Raw genomic sequence first — 25,436 nt, 5'->3', positions numbered from 1 at the left:
TCAAATTAAATCAAAGGTCCATAAAACTGAAACAAAAAGACTACATAAAACCAGGGCACCGTTGAAAAACGGTCATGCCAGCTAAAAAGGGCGGAATGCTGGCATGACAAAATAAATAAAAGGCTTAGCGGTGCCCCGTAGTCCCGCTCCTAGGAGCTAGCGGTTCCAGTTTTTTCCTTTATTCCATCTTCACGTCCTGAAGTCCGGCGATCCTCCACTCCGCGCAGGCCTTGTCCTTCCCGAGGGTCCGGATGTCCAGAATTACAAAGTCCTTGATAAGAGTTTGTGCCCTTCTGGTCGTGGTGATAGTGTCTAGCTCCTGCTTGTGATAGACACAGACGTTACGGCCTTCCCACAGGATCTGCTTGACAACATTGATGACACGCCAAACGCACTTAGCTGTGCTGGTAGTGATTCCTCCCGCAGGCCCATAGAGCACAGTCTCAGCGGTCATCTTGGCCGTGTCAGCAAACCTGTTTAGGAAGACAGAGACAGAGAGCCAGACACTGCCAGCCACATCACACTCCCAGAAGATATGGGCTGGTGTTTCTCTCTTGCGGCACTTTGCATAGGGGCATGTTTCTACTTGGGCTAGTCCCCTCCTGAACATGAACGCTCGAGTGGGGAGTGCACTGTGGACGGTGTTCCATGCTATATCCTTCTGGACATTACTGAGGCAGCTGTGAGACACATTCTCCCAGATTTTTTGGCTTTGGGTGAGGGAGAAAGTAGCTACTTTTTCAATTTCCTGGGAACCGGCAAGATATTTAGTTACAGCCTTGTATTCCCAGGAGGCCAATTTTGCTTTATCTAAGCCCAATTTATATATAGTGTCCCTTAAGGTTCTATAATACAATGGGGGGTCCCAGGAGTACGGCACGGTGTTATCAATAGTGCAGAGGCCCAAGGCCCTGAGACAGGTGGCAAAATAGAAACGATTCATGTAACATACCTTCCTGTCCAGGGCCTGGATGTTCTTGATAGTTTGCGTGAGCCCCTGCACTCGGGTGAGCTGCACAACGTCCGGGACCCCCTTACCTCCCTTCTTGTCGGCTTTACTCAGGGTGGCTCGCTTTACCCTCTCCATCTTGCTGCCCCAGATAAAGCGGTGGATAATGCGGTCCACCACTTTTTTGGTGGTCCTGTCTGGGGGAAAGATTTTTCCTACATAAGAGAGGATGGGGAACAGTATAGACTTGGTTATTAATACTCTACCCGTCATTGTTAAGGATCTTGTGCTCCATCCGCCAATCTTTTTACGGACCTGGTTAATGGCCGCCGTCCAGCTCTGGGCCCCCGAGCTATTGTTCTCGAAAATGAGGCCCAGAATCTTGATTTTGTCCTTTTTGACAGGGTACATGTCCGACAGTTCCCTATCTACCTGCCAATTTTTAGACACGTAGACTTCGCTCTTGGACTTATTAATCACTGCCCCGGTCGCTGTGCAGTACTTCTCAAGGATATTACTAATCCGAGGTACCGACGATGTGTTGGTGCAAATGAGTGACACATCGTCCATATATGCTGTTGTTTTGACCTGGACCCCGTTGGATCCAGGCAGCTGGAAACCAGTTATATTGGTATCCCTACGAATTGCCTGCAGGAGGGGTTCAATGCACACGACATATAGCAGTGGGGATAGTGGGCAACCCTGTCTGACCCCTGACTGGATAGATATTTTACCAGTCAGGTGCCTGTTCACCAAGACTCGGGTACTAATGTTGTATATATGGTTTTAACCCACTCCCTAAGTCCAGGAGCGAATTTCATCTGGTCCATCACTTTGTACATATATTCATGGCTTACCCTATCGAACGCCTTCTCCTGGTCAAGGTTGAACAGGCAGAGGGGATGGTTCCGTTCTCTAGAATAAGCCAGAATGTCCCTTGTTAACATTAAAATATCCGTGATGGACCTCCCTGGGACGCCACAAGCCTGGTCGGGGCCAATGACCAAAGGGAGGTGTACTTGTAGCCGGAGCATCAGAGCTTTGGCTAGTATCTTGTAATCCACGCAAAGGAGGCTGATTGGGCGCCAATTCCGTAGATCTTTAACTTCCCCTTTCTTATGAAGGAGAGTAATTACACTCTCCCGCATAGAAGGGCCCAACCGCTTCTCCCTGTAGACCGCTCTGTAGACCTCCGCTAAATGGACTTTTAGCGTGTCCCAAAAAAGATGGTAATACTCACCCGGGATGCCATCTGGACCTGGCGTCTTACCGGTGTTCATGGTCTTAACCGCCTGGGTGAGCTCCTCCAGCGTGAGTTCTGGGTCCTTCTCCTCCTCCTCCTCGTCCCGCACTGAGTCAGGCTCCAACTGGCTCAGGAACCACTCTATCAGGGTGTCATCTGTAGCTTTGATGTTATATAGGTCCCTATAGAAGTTCTCTACCACTTTTTTCACTCCCTCACTATCCTCTACTATCCTCCCCCTGCTGTCGAGCATGGAGGACATCAAGTGCCGCTTCTCCCTCGTTTTCTGGAAGAAGAAGCGAGTACACTTTTCGTCTTCCTCCATTTTTTGCACTTTTGCATTGTGCATGACCTTTCGTTGTTCCTCCCTACAAAGCACTGAAAGATCTAGCTTGGTCTGGGCTATCTCGTCGCTTACAGGGAACCCCCGAAGCTGAAGCAGGCTCAGACGCTGGAGGGCAGCATTCAGGTGTTTATATTTGGCCCTCCTTTCTTTTGCTTTCCTCTTGCCTGCTGCTATGAAATAACCCTTAGTTCTCATTTTGACCATCTCCCACCACTCTATAGGGGAGTTGAATAGGTCACGCAAAGTGGTCCACTCAACAAGCCTGCTCTTATAGGCTGCAGCTATGGAGGGGTCATCGAGTAAGGAGGTGTTTAATTTCCAAACCCCTGACCCCATCTGGGAGGTCTGAGGGACCTGCAATGTTACCTGCAGGAGCCTATGGTCAGAGAAGAAGACGGCCTGGGTGTCTACTGCCGTCTTCGTAAGGGAGCTGGTATGCAGGACGAGATCTATACGGGAGAAGGAGGTCCCAGATGAGCTCACCCAGGTAAAGGGAGGCACCAGGTCCTTACCTGCATCACACAGGGAGAAATCAGATATTACGGAGGACAAAACTCTACTAGAGCGGTCGTTGCGTGGCCTGCTCCGGTCTACGTCCCTCAGAGCACAATTGAAGTCACCTGACACGATGACGGGTACGTTCCCCAGCAGGAGTGGACGCAGCTGTGGAAAAAATTGAACTCTTTCGTTTTGGTTAGTGGGTGCGTAGACATTGACCAGTCTGAGGGGAGTGTTGTTGTATGTCACATCCACGCTCAGAATTCTACCAGGTTCTACCTCCCTGCTGCTGCGGGAGGTAATAAATGGGTTTTTAAACAGGATACCTACTCCGTCGACTCTGGCTATGTTGGAGCCCGACCAGAAGGAGTCCCCCAGGGTCCAACTCTCCTTCAGGTCCCTATAATCAGGGCTCGACGAAATACCACACAGAAATCTTTAGTAAAATACTCTTTTATTGAGATTTTACATTTTTTACATTTACACCCATTCGTTTTTTCATTCATTTTACATTTCTTTTAAAGATGACATTCATGCATACAGACATACATTTTGTTTTAAAAGCATTTAAAACACATTTAAAAACACCAAGACAACTGTGCTTTGTACATGGTTAAAACAGACACAGATTAAAATCAACATGAAAAAAACTTGTGCTGCTTTAAAAGTGACTGGAAAAAAAGAACCATCTATAAAAAACCAGTGCTTGTGGAGGGCCGGGGAGTGCTCTCTAAAAGTTCAAAAGTGAACATAAAACTATAGATCTAAAACAGGGACAGGGGAAAAGGGACAGTGTATGAAACAGTGAGTTAAAATTCTAAAATTTTAAAACACTTAAAATGTAACTTTTAATAGTTTACATTAAAAATCTTAAAGATACATAAAACAAAACAAAACAAAATCAAATAAAACATTCAACATAAATCAAATAAAAGTCCATAAAACTGAAACAAAAAGACTACATAAAACCAGGGCACCGTTGAAAAACGGTCATGCCAGCTAAAAAGGGCGGAATGCTGGCATGACAAAATAAATAAAAGGCTTAGCGGTGCCCCGTAGTCCCGCTCCTAGGAGCTAGCGGTTCCAGTTTTTTCCTTTATTCCATCTTCACGTCCTGAAGTCCGGCGATCCTCCACTCCGCGCAGGCCTTGTCCTTCCCGAGGGTCCGGATGTCCAGAATTACAAAGTCCTTGATAAGAGTTTGTGCCCTTCTGGTCGTGGTGATAGTGTCTAGCTCCTGCTTGTGATAGACACAGACGTTACGGCCTTCCCACAGGATCTGCTTGACAACATTGATGACACGCCAAACGCACTTAGCTGTGCTGGTAGTGATTCCTCCCGCAGGCCCATAGAGCACAGTCTCAGCGGTCATCTTGGCCGTGTCAGCAAACCTGTTTAGGAAGACAGAGACAGAGAGCCAGACACTGCCAGCCACATCACACTCCCAGAAGATATGGGCTGGTGTTTCTCTCTTGCGGCACTTTGCATAGGGGCATGTTTCTACTTGGGCTAGTCCCCTCCTGAACATGAACGCTCGAGTGGGGAGTGCACTGTGGACGGTGTTCCATGCTATATCCTTCTGGACATTACTGAGGCAGCTGTGAGACACATTCTCCCAGATTTTTTGGCTTTGGGTGAGGGAGAAAGTAGCTACTTTTTCAATTTCCTGGGAACCGGCAAGATATTTAGTTACAGCCTTGTATTCCCAGGAGGCCAATTTTGCTTTTATCTAAGCCCAATTTATATATAGTGTCCCTTAAGGTTCTATAATACAATGGGGGGTCCCAGGAGTACGGCACGGTGTTATCAATAGTGCAGAGGCCCAAGGCCCTGAGACAGGTGGCAAAATAGAAACGATTCATGTAACATACCTTCCTGTCCAGGGCCTGGATGTTCTTGATAGTTTGCGTGAGCCCCTGCACTCGGGTGAGCTGCACAACGTCCGGGACCCCCTTACCTCCCTTCTTGTCGGCTTTACTCAGAGTGGCTCGCTTTACCCTCTCCATCTTGCTGCCCCAGATAAAGCGGTGGATAATGCGGTCCACCACTTTTTTGGTGGTCCTGTCTGGGGGAAAGATTTTTCCTACATAAGAGAGGATGGGGAACAGTATAGACTTGGTTATTAATACTCTACCCGTCATTGTTAAGGATCTTGTGCTCCATCCGCCAATCTTTTTACGGACCTGGTTAATGGCCGCCGTCCAGCTCTGGGCCCCCGAGCTATTGTTCTCGAAAATGAGGCCCAGAATCTTGATTTTGTCCTTTTTGACAGGGTACATGTCCGACAGTTCCCTATCTACCTGCCAATTTTTAGACACGTAGACTTCGCTCTTGGACTTATTAATCACTGCCCCGGTCGCTGTGCAGTACTTCTCAAGGATATTACTAATCCGAGGTACCGACGATGTGTTGGTGCAAATGAGTGACACATCGTCCATATATGCTGTTGTTTTGACCTGGACCCCGTTGGATCCAGGCAGCTGGAAACCAGTTATATTGGTATCCCTACGAATTGCCTGCAGGAGGGGTTCAATGCACACGACATATAGCAGTGGGGATAGTGGGCAACCCTGTCTGACCCCTGACTGGATAGATATTTTACCAGTCAGGTGCCTGTTCACCAAGACTCGGGTACTAATGTTGTATATATGGTTTTAACCCACTCCCTAAGTCCAGGAGCGAATTTCATCTGGTCCATCACTTTGTACATATATTCATGGCTTACCCTATCGAACGCCTTCTCCTGGTCAAGGTTGAACAGGCAGAGGGGATGGTTCCGTTCTCTAGAATAAGCCAGAATGTCCCTTGTTAACATTAAAATATCCGTGATGGACCTCCCTGGGACGCCACAAGCCTGGTCGGGGCCAATGACCAAAGGGAGGTGTACTTGTAGCCGGAGCATCAGAGCTTTGGCTAGTATCTTGTAATCCACGCAAAGGAGGCTGATTGGGCGCCAATTCCGTAGATCTTTAACTTCCCCTTTCTTATGAAGGAGAGTAATTACACTCTCCCGCATAGAAGGGCCCAACCGCTTCTCCCTGTAGACCGCTCTGTAGACCTCCGCTAAATGGACTTTTAGCGTGTCCCAAAAAAGATGGTAATACTCACCCGGGATGCCATCTGGACCTGGCGTCTTACCGGTGTTCATGGTCTTAACCGCCTGGGTGAGCTCCTCCAGCGTGAGTTCTGGGTCCTTCTCCTCCTCCTCCTCGTCCCGCACTGAGTCAGGCTCCAACTGGCTCAGGAACCACTCTATCAGGGTGTCATCTGTAGCTTTGATGTTATATAGGTCCCTATAGAAGTTCTCTACCACTTTTTTCACTCCCTCACTATCCTCTACTATCCTCCCCCTGCTGTCGAGCATGGAGGACATCAAGTGCCGCTTCTCCCTCGTTTTCTGGAAGAAGAAGCGAGTACACTTTTCGTCTTCCTCCATTTTTTGCACTTTTGCATTGTGCATGACCTTTCGTTGTTCCTCCCTACAAAGCACTGAAAGATCTAGCTTGGTCTGGGCTATCTCGTCGCTTACAGGGAACCCCCGAAGCTGAAGCAGGCTCAGACGCTGGAGGGCAGCATTCAGGTGTTTATATTTGGCCCTCCTTTCTTTTGCTTTCCTCTTGCCTGCTGCTATGAAATAACCCTTAGTTCTCATTTTGACCATCTCCCACCACTCTATAGGGGAGTTGAATAGGTCACGCAAAGTGGTCCACTCAACAAGCCTGCTCTTATAGGCTGCAGCTATGGAGGGGTCATCGAGTAAGGAGGTGTTTAATTTCCAAACCCCTGACCCCATCTGGGAGGTCTGAGGGACCTGCAATGTTACCTGCAGGAGCCTATGGTCAGAGAAGAAGACGGCCTGGGTGTCTACTGCCGTCTTCGTAAGGGAGCTGGTATGCAGGACGAGATCTATACGGGAGAAGGAGGTCCCAGATGAGCTCACCCAGGTAAAGGGAGGCACCAGGTCCTTACCTGCATCACACAGGGAGAAATCAGATATTACGGAGGACAAAACTCTACTAGAGCGGTCGTTGCGTGGCCTGCTCCGGTCTACGTCCCTCAGAGCACAATTGAAGTCACCTGACACGATGACGGGTACGTTCCCCAGCAGGAGTGGACGCAGCTGTGGAAAAAATTGAACTCTTTCGTTTTGGTTAGTGGGTGCGTAGACATTGACCAGTCTGAGGGGAGTGTTGTTGTATGTCACATCCACGCTCAGAATTCTACCAGGTTCTACCTCCCTGCTGCTGCGGGAGGTAATAAATGGGTTTTTAAACAGGATACCTACTCCGTCGACTCTGGTTATGTTGGAGCCCGACCAGAAGGAGTCCCCCAGGGTCCAACTCTCCTTCAGGTCCCTATAATCAGGGCTCGACGAAATACCACACAGAAATCTTTAGTAAAATACTCTTTTATTGAGATTTTACATTTTTTACATTTACACCCATTCGTTTTTTCATTCATTTTACATTTCTTTTAAAGATGACATTCATGCATACAGACATACATTTTGTTTTAAAAGCATTTAAAACACATTTAAAAACACCAAGACAACTGTGCTTTGTACATGGTTAAAACAGACACAGATTAAAATCAACATGAAAAAAACTTGTGCTGCTTTAAAAGTGACTGGAAAAAAAGAACCATCTATAAAAAACCAGTGCTTGTGGAGGGCCGGGGAGTGCTCTCTAAAAGTTCAAAAGTGAACATAAAACTATAGATCTAAAACAGGGACAGGGGAAAAGGGACAGTGTATGAAACAGTGAGTTAAAATTCTAAAATTTTAAAACACTTAAAATGTAACTTTTAATAGTTTACATTAAAAATCTTAAAGATACATAAAACAAAACAAAACAAAATCAAATAAAACATTCAACATAAATCAAATAAAAGTCCATAAAACTGAAACAAAAAGACTACATAAAACCAGGGCACCGTTGAAAAACGGTCATGCCAGCTAAAAAGGGCGGAATGCTGGCATGACAAAATAAATAAAAGGCTTAGCGGTGCCCCGTAGTCCCGCTCCTAGGAGCTAGCGGTTCCAGTTTTTTCCTTTATTCCATCTTCACGTCCTGAAGTCCGGCGATCCTCCACTCCGCGCAGGCCTTGTCCTTCCCGAGGGTCCGGATGTCCAGAATTACAAAGTCCTTGATAAGAGTTTGTGCCCTTCTGGTCGTGGTGATAGTGTCTAGCTCCTGCTTGTGATAGACACAGACGTTACGGCCTTCCCACAGGATCTGCTTGACAACATTGATGACACGCCAAACGCACTTAGCTGTGCTGGTAGTGATTCCTCCCGCAGGCCCATAGAGCACAGTCTCAGCGGTCATCTTGGCCGTGTCAGCAAACCTGTTTAGGAAGACAGAGACAGAGAGCCAGACACTGCCAGCCACATCACACTCCCAGAAGATATGGGCTGGTGTTTCTCTCTTGCGGCACTTTGCATAGGGGCATGTTTCTACTTGGGCTAGTCCCCTCCTGAACATGAACGCTCGAGTGGGGAGTGCACTGTGGACGGTGTTCCATGCTATATCCTTCTGGACATTACTGAGGCAGCTGTGAGACACATTCTCCCAGATTTTTTGGCTTTGGGTGAGGGAGAAAGTAGCTACTTTTTCAATTTCCTGGGAACCGGCAAGATATTTAGTTACAGCCTTGTATTCCCAGGAGGCCAATTTTGCTTTTATCTAAGCCCAATTTATATATAGTGTCCCTTAAGGTTCTATAATACAATGGGGGGTCCCAGGAGTACGGCACGGTGTTATCAATAGTGCAGAGGCCCAAGGCCCTGAGACAGGTGGCAAAATAGAAACGATTCATGTAACATACCTTCCTGTCCAGGGCCTGGATGTTCTTGATAGTTTGCGTGAGCCCCTGCACTCGGGTGAGCTGCACAACGTCCGGGACCCCCTTACCTCCCTTCTTGACGGCTTTACTCAGGGTGGCTCGCTTTACTCTCTCCATCTTGCTGCCCCAGATAAAGCGGTGGATAATGCGGTCCACCACTTTTTTGGTGGTCCTGTCTGGGGGAAAGATTTTTCCTACATAAGAGAGGATGGGGAACAGTATAGACTTGGTTATTAATACTCTACCCGTCATTGTTAAGGATCTTGTGCTCCATCCGCCAATCTTTTTACGGACCTGGTTAATGGCCGCCGTCCAGCTCTGGGCCCCCGAGCTATTGTTCTCGAAAATGAGGCCCAGAATCTTGATTTTGTCCTTTTTGACAGGGTACATGTCCGACAGTTCCCTATCTACCTGCCAATTTTTAGACACGTAGACTTCGCTCTTGGACTTATTAATCACTGCCCCGGTCGCCGTGCAGTACTTCTCAAGGATATTACTAATCCGAGGTACCGACGATGTGTTGGTGCAAATGAGTGACACATCGTCCATATATGCTGTTGTTTTGACCTGGACCCCGTTGGATCCAGGCAGCTGGAAACCAGTTATATTGGTATCCCTACGAATTGCCTGCAGGAGGGGTTCAATGCACACGACATATAGCAGTGGGGATAGTGGGCAACCCTGTCTGACCCCTGACTGGATAGATATTTTACCAGTCAGGTGCCTGTTCACCAAGACTCGGGTACTAATGTTTGTATATATGGTTTTAACCCACTCCCTAAGTCCAGGAGCGAATTTCATCTGGTCCATCACTTTGTACATATATTCATGGCTTACCCTATCGAACGCCTTCTCCTGGTCAAGGTTGAACAGGCAGAGGGGATGGTTCCGTTCTCTAGAATAAGCCAGAATGTCCCTTGTTAACATTAAAATATCCGTGATGGACCTCCCTGGGACGCCACAAGCCTGGTCGGGGCCAATGACCAAAGGGAGGTGTACTTGTAGCCGGAGCATCAGAGCTTTGGCTAGTATCTTGTAATCCACGCAAAGGAGGCTGATTGGGCGCCAATTCCGTAGATCTTTAACTTCCCCTTTCTTATGAAGGAGAGTAATTACACTCTCCCGCATAGAAGGGCCCAACCGCTTCTCCCTGTAGACCGCTCTGTAGACCTCCGCTAAATGGACTTTTAGCGTGTCCCAAAAAAGATGGTAATACTCACCCGGGATGCCATCTGGACCTGGCGTCTTACCGGTGTTCATGGTCTTAACCGCCTGGGTGAGCTCCTCCAGCGTGAGTTCTGGGTCCTTCTCCTCCTCCTCGTCGTCCCGCACTGAGTCAGGCTCCAACTGGCTCAGGAACCACTCTATCAGGGTGTCATCTGTAGCTTTGATGTTATACAGGTCCCTATAGAAGTTCTCTACCACTTTTTTCACTCCCTCACTATCCTCTACTATCCTCCCCCTGCTGTCGAGCATGGAGGACATCAAGTGCCGCTTCTCCCTCGTTTTCTGGAAGAAGAAGCGAGTACACTTTTCGTCTTCCTCCATTTTTTGCACTTTTGCATTGTGCATGACCTTTCGTTGTTCCTCCCTACAAAGCACTGAAAGATCTAGCTTGGTCTGGGCTATCTCGTCGCTTACAGGGAACCCCCGAAGCTGAAGCAGGCTCAGACGCTGGAGGGCAGCATTCAGGTATTTATATTTGGCCCTCCTTTCTTTTGCTTTCCTCTTGCCTGCTGCTATGAAATAACCCTTAGTTCTCATTTTGACCATCTCCCACCACTCTATAGGGGAGTTGAATAGGTCACGCAAAGTGGTCCACTCAACAAGCCTGCTCTTATAGGCTGCAGCTATGGAGGGGTCATCGAGTAAGGAGGTGTTTAATTTCCAGACCCCTGACCCCATCTGGGAGGTCTGAGGGACCTGCAATGTTACCTGCAGGAGCCTATGGTCAGAGAAGAAGACGGCCTGGGTGTCTACTGCCGTCTTCGTAAGGGAGCTGGTATGCAGGACGAGATCTATACGGGAGAAGGAGGTCCCAGATGAGCTCACCCAGGTAAAGGGAGGCACCAGGTCCTTACCTGCATCACACAGGGAGAAATCAGATATTACAGAGGACAAAACTCTACTAGAGCGGTCGTTGCGTGGCCTGCTCCGGTCTACGTCCCTCAGAGCACAATTGAAGTCACCTGACACGATGACGGGTACGTTCCCCAGCAGGAGTGGACGCAGCTGTGGAAAAAATTGAACTCTTTCGTTTTGGTTAGTGGGTGCGTAGACATTGACCAGTCTGAGGGGAGTGTTGTTGTATGTCACATCCACGCTCAGAATTCTACCAGGTTCTACCTCCCTGCTGCTGCGGGAGGTAATAAATGGGTTTTTAAACAGGATACCTACTCCGTCGGCTCTGGCTATGTTGGAGCCCGACCAGAAGGAGTCCCCCAGGGTCCAACTCTCCTTCAGGTCCCTATAATCAGGGCTCGACGAAATACCACACTCCTGCAGAAAGATGAGATCTGCTTTCAAGTTAGCTAGATAGTTTAGTACATCAAATCTTTTTTGTGTCTCCCTGATGCTCCTGACATTAACAGACACACATATCAGGGCCATCAGGGTAGCTAACAAGAAAAGGAGTCGCTGCGTCCACCCCATAGCGACTATGATTGGGAGGTCGGGACACTCTTCCTACTCTTAGCTCTACGCTTGCTTCGAGGGGGCTTGGGCTTATTTGCAACTCCCATCACCCCTGAGAAGGTACTCACTGCTGCCTCGTCCAAGAAGGCACCGTCTTTGTATGCACAGTACGTGGAGTTGTTTGGGCTATTCAACTCCCCACAAGGTAAGTCTGGTGGAACTTGCTCAGGGCCCCTCGGAACGTGTGGGTCAGCTTTGTCCTGGGGGGGGGTTATGACAGACAGCATTCTTTGGCTGTTACCGTCTGTTGAATTGGAGCTGTTAGCAGACTTCTGGCTTACCGCGTCCAGGGGTATTCCCATGTCCTCCAGTGCTGTATCTAGGAGGACCTCTAGGGGGCCCCTGGTTTTGCCCATACAAGGGAGGGGGTCAAGGATGCTTTGAAGGGAGGCCCTTCGCTTGAAGAGGGTCATTGCTACCGAGGTACTGCTGGTCAGGGAAGGTGTTGACCCCGACCTCTCCCTCGGTGCATTAGTGAACACCTCTTCTGCGAGGTGTGCTAGGGTTTGTGCCAACGACTGGGAAGGCTGGCTGGGGATGCCCTGGCTGGCTGCTACCTGCCCACTAGGCGGCAGTGTAGCCGTCCCACTCGCCTCCGTCTCTGCCTGCGAGGGCAAGACTGGGGACTTTGTGTGGACATTAGCTGGTTTTGGATCTATGGGGGCCACCTGCAACTTGCTGTCTTTGATCCTGATCTTCTTTCTTTTCCCCCCCTCGTCTCTACCCTTTCTTTTCCCCACCCTCTGCTGGTTCTTCACTCCCTTCCCCTCCTTCTCACTCTCACTGTCGCTTTCGCTTTCCTCCCCCACGGACTCAATCCTTATGGCGTCATAACGAGAGCCGAGGGGGAGTGCTGGCGCTGAGAGGGCCCTACTCAGGGGGGGGCCGCTGCTGGGTCCGGGCTCCCTCCCTGCCTCGTGTTCTGCATCAGAGGAGCTACTGGAGGAGCTAGTGGAGTGGCTGTTGTACTCTCTCTCTGGGCTGGGGGAAGGGGTCCTCGTAAAACGGGACATGTCTCGGGGGCGGGGGGGGAGGGGGGTGCTGGTGATGATGGTGGTGCTGGAGTCTGGGTCTTGGATACTGTTGGTGGTGATGTGGACTGATCTTTGTTACTTGCTCCCTCTTCCTGCTCAGGACTAGGCTTGTTCGTGTTTGCCTTGCTGGCTCTGGCCATGTTGGCATAGGAAGAGGGGCAGTCCTTAAACAGGTGCCCCTTCTTTCCACACAAATTGCACTGCCTCTCTTCTCTGCAGTGGCTGGTCTCGTGGGGGCCGCCGCAGTTCCTGCACTTGACTACAGTACACGCGGCTGCCAGGTGTCCTAATTCCCCACATTTCCTGCAGAGTTTTGGCATCCCATTATAGAATACCAGCCCTCTGTTGGGCCCTAACACTATGGAGTTTGGAATGTGGCGGACGCCTCCAATGCCCGATGGATCAACATTAAGGCGTACCAGCCACTTTCTATATATTATATTATAAAATAATATAATATATAGTCAACACAACGAATAATACTGTAAATATGGTACGGCGGGTAAGGATTACGTATATAGGTATAGATATAAAAAAATAAGCAAATATACATCATATCTGGTAAATAATTGTCAACTACATTTTGTGCGGAAAATATTTAAGGAGAGTTTTAAAAAAATAAAATAAAAAAATAAAACAACTTCTCCCCGTCGGGGAATTGAACCCCGGTCTCCCGCGTGACAGGCGGGGATACTGACCACTATACTAACGAGGAATGCGTAAACAGTAATCATTCTGTACTCACAGGAAGACCGCCCTAAACGATTTCCCATTCATTCTTTAAGGTAGTGCTAAACCACTACGGATGTAATACTGCTGCCGCCACAACATGATTTTGGCGCTGTTGTGCAGGTCTGTGCTAAACTTAATGTATTGAGTTGTGCAGATCTACCAAGAGATGGCACTAAAGAGCATGAAGCGTTTCGTCTGCTTCGGCTCAGTGAATTTTGCGAACCAAATGATTCAGAGACTTCACTTCCCTTCCCACCATCACTAATTGCACGAATGGTTGAGTGATTGGATGAAAGTGGGGTACAACCGGTTCTACTATACATACACAACTAAGACACCCACTTTCTTAGTGTGATCAAGAAGACTGCAGTCTGTAACCAATGTTACTTTGAATAGCAAGCCTATTTATCATACCAACACTACACACTGCAATTCTATTATTTTACAACACAAGGAAACCCCGCCAAAGCAGGGCATCAAAAAATTAGTTGCAACTCATAAATGTTCCTCTCCACGGAAATCTTTATTGAGATTTTACATTTTTTTACATTTACACCCATTCGTTTTTTCATTCATTTTACATTTCTTTTAAAGATGACATTCATGCATACAGACAGACATACATTTTGTTTTAAAAGCATTTAAAACACATTTAAAAACACCAAGACAACTGTGCTTTATACATGGTTAAAACAGCCACAGATTAAAATCGACATGAAAAAAACCTGTGCTGCTTTAAAAGTGACTGGAAAAAAAGAACCATCTATAAAAAACCAGTGCTTGTGAGGGCCGGGGAGTGCTCTCTAAAAAAGTTCAAAAGTGAACATAAAACTATAGATCTAAAACAGGGACAGGGGAAAAGGGACAGTGTATAAAACAGTGAGTTAAAATTCTAAAATTTTAAAACACTTAAAATGTAACTTTTAATAGTTGACATTAAAAATCTTTTAGATACGTAAATACAAAACAAAACCAAATAAAACATTCAAAATAAATCAAAAACAAGAGAGTCCATAAAACTGAAACAAAAAGACTACATAAAACCAGGGCACCGTTCAAAAACGGTCATGCCAGCTAAAAGGGGCGGAATGCTGGCATGACAAAATAAATAAAAGGCTTAGCGGTGTATAGTACAACCGGTTCTACTATACATACACAACTAAGACACCCACTTTCTTAGTGTGATCAAGAAGACTGCAGTCTGTAACAAATGTTACTTTGAATAGCACGCCCATTTATCATACCAACACTACACACTGCAATTCTATTATTTTACAACACAAGGAAGCCCCGCCAAAGCAGGGCATCAAAAAATTAGTTGAAACTCATAAATGTTCCTCTCCACGGAAATCTTTAGTAAAATACTCTTTTATTGAGATTTTACATTTTTTTACATTTACACCCATTCGTTTTTTCATTCATTTTACATCTTTTAAATCTTTAGTAAAATACTCTTTTATTGAGATTTTACATTTTTTTTACATTTACACCCATTCGTTTTTTCATTCATTTTACATTTCTTTTAAAGATGACATTCATGCATACAGACATACATTTTGTTTTAAAAGCATTTAAAATACATTTAAAAACACCAAGACAATTGTGCTTTGTACATGGTTAAAACAGACACAGATTAAAATCAACATGAAAAAAACCTGTGCTGTTTTAAAAGTGACTGGAAAAAAAGAACCATCTATAAAAAACCAGTGCTTGTGAGGGCCGGGGAGTGCTCTCTAAAAAGGTTCAAAAGTGAACATAAAACTAGATCTAAAACAGGGACAGGGGAAAAGGGACAGTGTATAAAACAGTGAGTTAAAATTCTAAAATTTTAAAACACTTAAAATGTAACTTTTAATAGTTTACATTAAAAATCTTAAAGATACATAAAACAAAACAAAACAAAATCAAATAAAACATTCAACGTAAATCAAATAAAAGTCCATAAAACTGAAACAAAAAGACTACATAAAACCAGGGCACCGTTGAAAAACGGTCATGCCAGCTAAAAAGGGCGGAATGCTGGCATGACAAAATAAATAAAAGGCTTAGCGGTGCCCCGTAGTCCCGCTCCTAGGAGCTAGCGGTTCCAGTTTTTTCCTTTATTCCATCTTCACGTCCTGAAGTCCGGCGATCCTCCACTCCGCGCAGGCCTTGTCCTTCCCGAGGGTCCGGATGTCCAGAATTACAAAGTCCTTGATAAGAGTTTGTGCCCTTCTGGTCGTGGTGATAGTGTCTAGCTCCTGCTTGTGATAGACACAGACGTTACGGCCTTCCCACAGGATCTGCTTGACAACATTGATGACACGCCAAACGCACTTAGCTGTGCTGGTAGTGATTCCTCCCGCAGGCCCATAGAGCACAGTCTCAGCGGTCATCTTGGCCGTGTCAGCAAACCTGTTTAGGAAGACAGAGACAGAGAGCCAGACACTGCCAGCCACATCACACTCCCAGAAGATATGGGCTGGTGTTTCTCTCTTGCGGCACTTTGCATAGGGGCATGTTTCTACTTGGGCTAGTCCCCTCCTGAACATGAACGCTCGAGTGGGGAGTGCACTGTGGACGGTGTTCCATGCTATATCCTTCTGGACATTACTGAGGCAGCTGTGAGACACATTCTCCCAGATTTTTTGGCTTTGGGTGAGGGAGAAAGTAGCTACTTTTTCAATTTCCTGGGAACCGGCAAGATATTTAGTTACAGCCTTGTATTCCCAGGAGGCCAATTTTGCTTTATCTAAGCCCAATTTATATATAGTGTCCCTTAAGGTTCTATAATACAATGGGGGGTCCCAGGAGTACGGCACGGTGTTATCAATAGTGCAGAGGCCCAAGGCCCTGAGACAGGTGGCAAAATAGAAACGATTCATGTAACATACCTTCCTGTCCAGGGCCTGGATGTTCTTGATAGTTTGCGTGAGCCCCTGCACTCGGGTGAGCTGCACAACGTCCGGGACCCCCTTACCTCCCTTCTTGTCGGCTTTACTCAGAGTGGATCGCTTTACCCTCTCCATCTTGCTGCCCCAGATAAAGCGGTGGATAATGCGGTCCACCACTTTTTTGGTGGTCCTGTCTGGGGGAAAGATTTTTCCTACATAAGAGAGGATGGGGAACAGTATAGACTTGGTTATTAATACTCTACCCGTCATTGTTAAGGATCTTGTGCTCCATCCGCCAATCTTTTTACGGACCTGGTTAATGGCCGCCGTCCAGCTCTGGGCCCCCGAGCTATTGTTCTCGAAAATGAGGCCCAGAATCTTGATTTTGTCCTTTTTGACAGGGTACATGTCCGACAGTTCCCTATCTACCTGCCAATTTTTAGACACGTAGACTTCGCTCTTGGACTTATTAATCACTGCCCCGGTCGCCGTGCAGTACTTCTCAAGGATATTACTAATCCGAGGTACCGACGATGTGTTGGTGCAAATGAGTGACACATCGTCCATATATGCTGTTGTTTTGACCTGGACCCCGTTGGATCCAGGCAGCTGGAAACCAGTTATATTGGTATCCCTACGAATTGCCTGCAGGAGGGGTTCAATGCACACGACATATAGCAGTGGGGATAGTGGGCAACCCTGTCTGACCCCTGACTGGATAGATATTTTACCAGTCAGGTGCCTGTTCACCAAGACTCGGGTACTAATGTTTGTATAGATGGTTTTAACCCACTCCCTAAGTCCAGGAGCGAATTTCATCTGGTCCATCACTTTGTACATATATTCATGGCTTACCCTATCGAACGCCTTCTCCTGGTCAAGGTTGAACAGGCAGAGGGGATGGTTCCGTTCTCTAGAATAAGCCAGAATGTCCCTTGTTAACATTAAAATATCCGTGATGGACCTCCCTGGGACGCCACAAGCCTGGTCGGGGCCAATGACCAAAGGGAGGTGTACTTGTAGCCGGAGCATCAGAGCTTTGGCTAGTATCTTGTAATCCACGCAAAGGAGGCTGATTGGGCGCCAATTCCGTAGATCTTTAACTTCCCCTTTCTTATGAAGGAGAGTAATTACACTCTCCCGCATAGAAGGGCCCAACCGCTTCTCCCTGTAGACCGCTCTGTAGACCTCTGCTAAATGGACTTTTAGCGTGTCCCAAAAAAGATGGTAATACTCACCCGGGATGCCATCTGGACCTGGCGTCTTACCGGTGTTCATGGTCTTAACCGCCTGGGTGAGCTCCTCCAGCGTGAGTTCTGGGTCCTTCTCCTCCTCCTCGTCGTCCCGCACTGAGTCAGGCTCCAACTGGCTCAGGAACCACTCTATCAGGGTGTCATCTGTAGCTTTGATGTTATACAGGTCCCTATAGAAGTTCTCTACCACTTTTTTCACTCCCTCACTATCCTCTACTATCCTCCCCCTGCTGTCGAGCATGGAGGACATCAAGTGCCGCTTCTCCCTCGTTTTCTGGAAGAAGAAGCGAGTACACTTTTCGTCTTCCTCCATTTTTTGCACTTTTGCATTGTGCATGACCTTTCGTTGTTCCTCCCTACAAAGCACTGAAAGATCTAGCTTGGTCTGGGCTATCTCGTCGCTTACAGGGAACCCCCGAAGCTGAAGCAGGCTCAGACGCTGGAGGGCAGCATTCAGGTGTTTATATTTGGCCCTCCTTTCTTTTGCTTTCCTTTTGCCTGCTGCTATGAAATAACCCTTAGTTCTCATTTTGACCATCTCCCACCACTCTATAGGGGAGTTGAATAGGTCACGCAAAGTGGTCCACTCAACAAGCCTGCTCTTATAGGCTGCAGCTATGGAGGGGTCATCGAGTAAGGAGGTGTTTAATTTCCAGACCCCTGACCCCATCTGGGAGGTCTGAGGGACCTGCAATGTTACCTGCAGGAGCCTATGGTCAGAGAAGAAGACGGCCTGGGTGTCTACTGCCGTCTTCGTAAGGGAGCTGGTATGCAGGACGAGATCTATACGGGAGAAGGAGGTCCCAGATGAGCTCACCCAGGTAAAGGGAGGCACCAGGTCCTTACCTGCATCACACAGGGAGAAATCAAATATTACGGAGGACAAAACTCTACTAGAGCGGTCGTTGCGTGGCCTGCTCCGGTCTACGTCCCTCAGAGCACAATTGAAGTCACCTGACACGATGACGGGTACGTTCCCCAGCAGGAGTGGACGCAGCTGTGGAAAAAATTGAACTCTTTCGTTTTGGTTAGTGGGTGCGTAGACATTGACCAGTCTGAGGGGAGTGTTGTTGTATGTCACATCCACGCTCAGAATTCTACCAGGTTCTACCTCCCTGCTGCTGCGGGAGGTAATAAATGGGTTTTTAAACAGGATACCTACTCCGTCGGCTCTGGCTATGTTGGAGCCCGACCAGAAGGAGTCCCCCAGGGTCCAACTCTCCTTCAGGTCCCTATAATCAGGGCTCGACGAAATACCACACTCCTGCAGAAAGATGAGATCTGCTTTCAAGTTAGCTAGATAGTTTAATACATCAAATCTTTTTTGTGTCTCCCTGATGCTCCTGACATTAACAGACACACATATCAGGGCCATCAGGGTAGCTAACAAGAAAAGGAGTCGCTGCGTCCACCCCATAGCGACTATGATTGGGAGGTCGGGACACTCTTCCTACTCTTAGCTCTACGCTTGCTTCGAGGGGGCTTGGGCTTATTTGCAACTCCCATCACCCCTGAGAAGGTACTCACTGCTGCCTCGTCCAAGAAGGCACCGTCTTTATATGCACAGTACGTGGAGTTGTTGGGGCTATTCAACTCCCCACAAGGTAAGTCTGGTGGAACTTGCTCAGGGCCCCTCGGAACGTGTGGGTCAGCTTTGTCCTGGGGGGGGGGTTATGACAGACAGCATTCTTTGGCTGTTACCGTCTGTTGAATTGGAGCTGTTAGCAGACTTCTGGCTTACCGCGTCCAGGGGTATTCCCATGTCCTCCAGTGCTGTATCTAGGAGAACCTCTAGGGGGCCCCTGGTTTTGCCCATACAAGGGAGGGGGTCAAGGATGCTTTGAAGGGAGGCCCTTCGCTTGAAGAGGGTCATTGCTACCGAGGTACTGCTGGTCAGGGAAGGTGTTGACCCCGACCTCTCCCTCGGTGCATTAGTGAACACCTCTTCTGCGAGGTGTGCTAGGGTTTGTGCCAACAACTGGGAAGGCTGGCTGGGGATGCCCTGGCTGGCTGCTACCTGCCCACTAGGCGGCAGTGTAGCCGTCCCACTCGCCTCCGTCTCTGCCTGCGAGGGCAAGACTGGGGACTTTGTGTGGACATTAGCTGGTTTTGGATCTATGGGGGCCACCTGCAACTTGCTGTCTTTGATCCTGATCTTCTTTCTTTTCCCCCCCTCGTCTCTACCCTTTCTTTTCCCCACCCTCTGCTGGTTCTTCACTCCCTTCCCCTCCTTCTCACTCTCACTTTCACTGTCGCTTTCGCTTTCCTCCCCCACGGACTCAATCCTTATGGCGTCATAACGAGAGCCGAGGGGGAGTGCTGGCGCTGAGAGGGCCCTACTCAGGGGGGGGCCGCTGCTGGGTCCGGGCTCCCTCCCTGCCTCGTGTTCTGCATCAGAGGAGCTACTGGAGGAGCTAGTGGAGTGGCTGTTGTACTCTCTCTCTGGGCTGGGGGAAGGGGTCCTCGTAAAACGGGACATGTCTCGGGGGCGGGGGGGTGAGGGGGGTGCTGGTGATGATGGTGGTGCTGGAGTCTGGGTCTTGGATGCTGTTGGTGGTGATGTGGACTGGTCTTTGTTACTTGCTCCCTCTTCCTGCTCAGGCCTAGGCTTGTTCGTGTTTGCCTTGCTGGCTCTGGCCATGTTGGCATAGGAAGAGGGGCAGTCCTTAAACAGGTGCCCCTTCTTTCCACACAAATTGCACTGCCTCTCTTCTCTGCAGTGGCTGGTCTCGTGGGGGGCGCCGCAGTTCCTGCACTTGACTACAGTACATGCGGCCGCCAGGTGTCCTAATTCCCCACATTTCCTGCAGAGTTTTGGCATCCCATTATAGAATACCAGCCCTCTGTTGGGCCCTAACACTATGGAGTTTGGAATGTGGCGGACGCCTCCAATGCCCGATGGATCAACATTGAGGCGTACCAGCCACTTTCTGGCTCCTGTCCAAACCCCATCTTCGTCTGTAATTTTCCTCCCTTCTGATGACACCCTCCCATAGCGGTTAAGCCATGTTGTAATATCATAGTCGCTAACAGCCTCATTGAAAAATTGGACAGTAACAACTTTCATTTCTCTGTCTGTCAGTGCATCCACACAAAATTCTTTGTATGGAGCGAGATATTTATTCTCCCCCCAAAAGGACCACATTTCTTGTAACTTTTGGGGGTTCCTAAAACTGACCTCAAACACTTCCTTAAGCCCTGGCAATTTCACCAAACAATTCAAGTCAGAAGGGGAAAAACCCATACCCCTCTGAAGAATGGTCCGGCTGAACTCCAGTCTCGTCAGTCCTGGTTCCGTTTCCTCTTGCTGGGTCCTTGTGAAGCGCACCGCATTGTGCCTCCTAGTCTCCTGGGTTGGCCGGAACGCCATCCTTCAGCTGGCTCCTCCGATTGGGGTGGGAGAAGCCTCTGGACGTCCGGGTTGTCTCTCTCTACGGAAAAGAAACAACGTAAGCAGCAAATCTGGGCAGTTGAAGGAACTATTACTTTAGTCCCTGAGGAGATGGTCGCCTCGCAAGAGGGACCCCCTCCCCAGGTGAACGGTGTCCTTCCCTGGCGGAGTAGGGGGCGCTGCTTGGCACCGAGACCACGTAGGAAGAATCGTGGCTGTGATGCCTCCTCGGGGTTGTTAGAAATGGATTTAATAAAGTAATTGTGTTGCTATTTTATTCTAATACAGTTGAAGTTCATGGAACAGAATTCAAGTTATAATTTGTTCCATTGTTTTATCTCTAACGCTACTAACACATCTAATAATACGCAGTTATAACCATTTTGTTTTTCTAATCACTTCACTGTTAAAGCACCAATGTGGTGGTGCTGTGTCGGGGGTCTTGCTGGTAGACATCGGCCCATATGAGTGTAACACTCGACCCAGTGTCCTCCAGCGCAGTGCAGGAGACCCCCTCTTTGCTGACCAGGACGCGACGGAAGTCCAGCACCGAGTCCTGCCTACAGTACCACCGCCATGGCCAAGTAACATGATAGTAACTGGAAGGTAAGGATTCTGTGAAGATTTATAATTTGAGAGCCTAGTTATTCCTGTGCTAAAAAAAAAATTAAAAAAATCAGGGCCTGCCTTATGATTGCTATAATTGATATTAGTCCGGTTGAACACATTTTCTAGTAAAATCATAAATACTGTTTCAGGTGGCACTGCCTACGCAGCACAAACTTAGAAATCAGTCAGACTCGACTTAGAGTGAACGCATTGGTCGTAACAAGAAGTTACAACAAGCGCTGCTATCGCTATGATACATTTACGCTTGCATTTAAAAAAAATAAATACATAATTAACCCACGGGTTTTAACCGTACACAAATAAAATGCAACAAATGGAGACCACTGAAAAATAATAATACAGAAAAAAATAGCTGTTTCCGCCCGGTTTCGAACCGGGGACCTTTCGCGTGTGAGGCGAACGTGATAACCACTACACTACGGAAACTTCATGGAAGACAGCGCTCAAGCACTGAACACAGCAAGTGCTACAGGTCGCTGGTGATGCACGTGTTCATTTTCTAAGTACAGGCGTATTTTCACTAATAGTCTATACTTTTCAATGGGAAGAATATGTCTGTTTATCCCATTTAGTTGTAATAGCGTTAATTTGCCGTTCAACTTTCAAATAGTTGAGTTTTAGGTAAAACATACTGACTAAAAACATAACGACGCAGAATACGTAGTATAGTGATTATCACGTCCGCCTAACACGCATAACATACTCCCGACTTTTAAGAATGTGTTTGTTAACATTTATGTATTTAGCTTTTTCTATTTACAGAGCTGCCCCTTTCGTCATAGTCACGCCCCCTTAGTGACTCTCCATGGCCTCTCTTAAGTTTCTATTTTTTTTTTTTTTTTTTTTACAAAACACTTTATTTCAGTGAGGACAAACTGTTTTAGCAATACAAATAGTCTATAAAAATGATATTCTGAAATGTACAAAAGCACAGGTAAAATAATATAATATATAGTCAACACAACGAATAATACTGTAAATATGGTACGGCGGGTAAGGATTACGTATATAGGTATAGATATAAAAAAAAAAGCAAATATACATCATATCTGGTAAATAATTGTCAACTACATTTTGTGCGGAAAATATTTAAGGAGAGTTTTAAAAAAATAAAATAAAAAAATAAAACAACTTCTCCCCGTCGGGGAATTGAACCCCGGTCTCCCGCGTGACAGGCGGGGATACTGACCACTATACTAACGAGGAATGCGTAAACAGTAATCGTTCTGTACTCACAGGAAGACCGCCCTAAACGATTTCCCATTCATTGCTGCCGCCACAACATGATTTTGGCGCTGTTGTGCAGGTCTGTGCTAAACTTAATGTATTGAGTTGTGCAGATCTACCAAGAGATGGCACTAAAGAGCATGAAGTGTTTCGTCTGCTTCGGCTCAGTGAATTTTGCGAACCTAATGATTCAGAGACTTCACTTCCCTTCCCACCATCACTAATTGCACGAATGGTTGAGTGATTGGATGAAAGTGGGGCACAACCGGTTCTACTATACATACACAACTAAGACACCCACTTTCTTAGTGTGATCAAGAAGACTGCAGTCTGTAACCAATGTTACTTTGAATAGCAAGCCTATTTATCATACCAACACTACACACTGCAATTCTATTATTTTACAACACAAGGAAGCCCCGCCAAAGCAGGGCATCAAAAAATTAGTTGCAACTCATAAATGTTCCTCTCCACGGAAATCTTTATTGAGATTTTACATTTTTTTACATTTACACCCATTCGTTTTTTCATTCATTTTACATTTCTTTTAAAGATGACATTCATGCATACAGACAGACATACATTTTGTTTTAAAAGCATTTAAAACACATTTAAAAACACCAAGACAACTGTGCTTTATACATGGTTAAAACAGACACAGATTAAAATCGACATGAAAAAAACCTGTGCTGCTTTAAAAGTGACTGGAAAAAAAGAACCATCTATAAAAAACCAGTGCTTGTGAGGGCCGGGGAGTGCTCTCTAAAAAAGTTCAAAAGTGAACATAAAACTATAGATCTAAAACAGGGACAGGGGAAAAGGGACAGTGTATAAAACAGTGAGTTAAAATTCTAAAATTTTAAAACACTTAAAATGTAACTTTTAATAGTTGACATTAAAAATCTTTTAGATACGTAAATACAAAACAAAACCAAATAAAACATTCAAAATAAATCAAAAACAAGAGAGTCCATAAAACTGAAACAAAAAGACTACATAAAACCAGGGCACCGTTCAAAAACGGTCATGCCAGCTAAAAGGGGCGGAATGCTGGCATGACAAAATAAATAAAAGGCTTAGCGGTGTATAGTACAACCGGTTCTACTATACATACACAACTAAGACACCCACTTTCTTAGTGTGATCAAGAAGACTGCAGTCTGTAACAAATGTTACTTTGAATAGCACGCCCATTTATCATACCAACACTACACACTGCAATTCTATTATTTTACAACACAAGGAAGCCCCGCCAAAGCAGGGCATCAAAAAATTAGTTGAAACTCATAAATGTTCCTCTCCACGGAAATCTTTAGTAAAATACTCTTTTATTGAGATTTTACATTTTTTACATTTACACCCATTCGTTTTTTCATTCATTTTACATTTCTTTTAAAGATGACATTCATGCATACAGACATACATTTTGTTTTAAAAGCATTTAAAATACATTTAAAAACACCAAGACAATTGTGCTTTGTACATGGTTAAAACAGACACAGATTAAAATCAACATGAAAAAAACCTGTGCTGTTTTAAAAGTGACTGGAAAAAAAGAACCATCTATAAAAAAAACAGTGCTTGTGAGGGCCGGGGAGTGCTCTCTAAAAAGGTTCAAAAGTGAACATAAAACTAGATCTAAAACAGGGACAGGGGAAAAGGGACAGTGTATAAAACAGTGAGTTAAAATTCTAAAATTTTAAAACACTTAAAATGTAACTTTTAATAGTTTACATTAAAAATCTTAAAGATACATAAAACAAAACAAAACAAAACAAAATCAAATAAGACATTCAAAATAAATCAAATCACAGTCCATAAAACTGAAACAAAAAGACTACATAAAACCAGGGCACCGTTCAAAAACGGTCATGCCAGCTAAAAGGGGCGGAATGCTGGCATGACAAAATAAATAAAAGGCTTTTAGACACATATGTAACACATTAGTTTACTATAAAGCTACGTCTTAGTTGGTGCTTATCTTGGCGAGAGCCGAGTTCAAAGCAGCATGAAGTTTTAACATCTACTCTCGTGTAATGGAAATCATATACACGTGTTTCCACACCAGGGATCTTTCGCGTGTGAGGCAAACGTGATAACCACTACACTACGGAAACATTTCACAAACTGCTGTAACCGCTTATCAAATACAATGAACTTCAAATACATACAAATAATGCACTATAGTGCAGTTTTCGATACGTGTAATATGATATAAGAAGTATATTGTTACAAAATGTATTTGTAACGGGTTGTTATTTTAAAATAAATTTAAAAAAACTGTTTCCGCCCGGTCTCGAACCGGGGACCTTTCGCGTGTTAGGCGAACGTGATAACCACTACACTACGGAAACGTATTCTTTGTTGTTTTGTTTTTAGCCAGTATATTTTATCGGCAAATTAACGCTACTACTACTAAATGGGATAAACAGACATATTCCCACTGAAAAGTATAGACTATTAAAGTGATGATACGGCTGTACTTAGAAAATGAACTAAACACGTGCATCACCAGCGACCTGTAGCACTTGCTGTGTTCAGTACTTGAGAGATGTTTTCAATGAAGTTTCCGTAGTGTAGTGGTTATCACGTTCGCCTCACACGCGAAAGGTCCCCGGGCGGAAACATTTTTTTTTTGTATTATTATTTTTTCAGTGGTCTCCATTTGTTGCATTTTCAACGTTTAAAACCCATAGGTTTTTTTTTTTTTTTTTAAATGCAA

At 46.1% G+C, this 25,436-nt stretch overlaps 4 non-coding genes across 4 annotated transcripts; all 4 read right to left on the bottom strand.

Annotated features, from left to right (window-relative positions):
• Positions 1-13,251: 13,251 nt before the first annotated feature.
• Positions 13,252-13,323, bottom strand: trnad-guc (transfer RNA aspartic acid (anticodon GUC)). Its single transcript has one exon. It is a non-coding gene; the product is annotated as a tRNA-Asp (tRNA).
• An 8,517-nt stretch (positions 13,324-21,840) lies between these two features.
• trnav-cac (transfer RNA valine (anticodon CAC)) lies at positions 21,841-21,913 on the bottom strand. Its single transcript has one exon. It is a non-coding gene; the product is annotated as a tRNA-Val (tRNA).
• Positions 21,914-22,621: 708 nt separating this feature from the next.
• On the bottom strand, positions 22,622-22,693 carry trnad-guc (transfer RNA aspartic acid (anticodon GUC)). The gene has a single exon. It is a non-coding gene; the product is annotated as a tRNA-Asp (tRNA).
• A 2,302-nt stretch (positions 22,694-24,995) lies between these two features.
• Positions 24,996-25,068, bottom strand: trnav-aac (transfer RNA valine (anticodon AAC)). The gene has a single exon. It is a non-coding gene; the product is annotated as a tRNA-Val (tRNA).
• Between the last annotated feature and the right edge of the window lie 368 nt (positions 25,069-25,436).

The sequence above is a fragment of the Acipenser ruthenus genome, chromosome 23 (genome assembly GCF_902713425.1).
Source record: "Acipenser ruthenus chromosome 23, fAciRut3.2 maternal haplotype, whole genome shotgun sequence".
Classification (NCBI taxonomy): domain Eukaryota; kingdom Metazoa; phylum Chordata; class Actinopteri; order Acipenseriformes; family Acipenseridae; genus Acipenser; species Acipenser ruthenus.
Note: the sequence above shows the minus strand (reverse complement) of the source record. Positions and strands in the feature narration are given on the sequence as shown.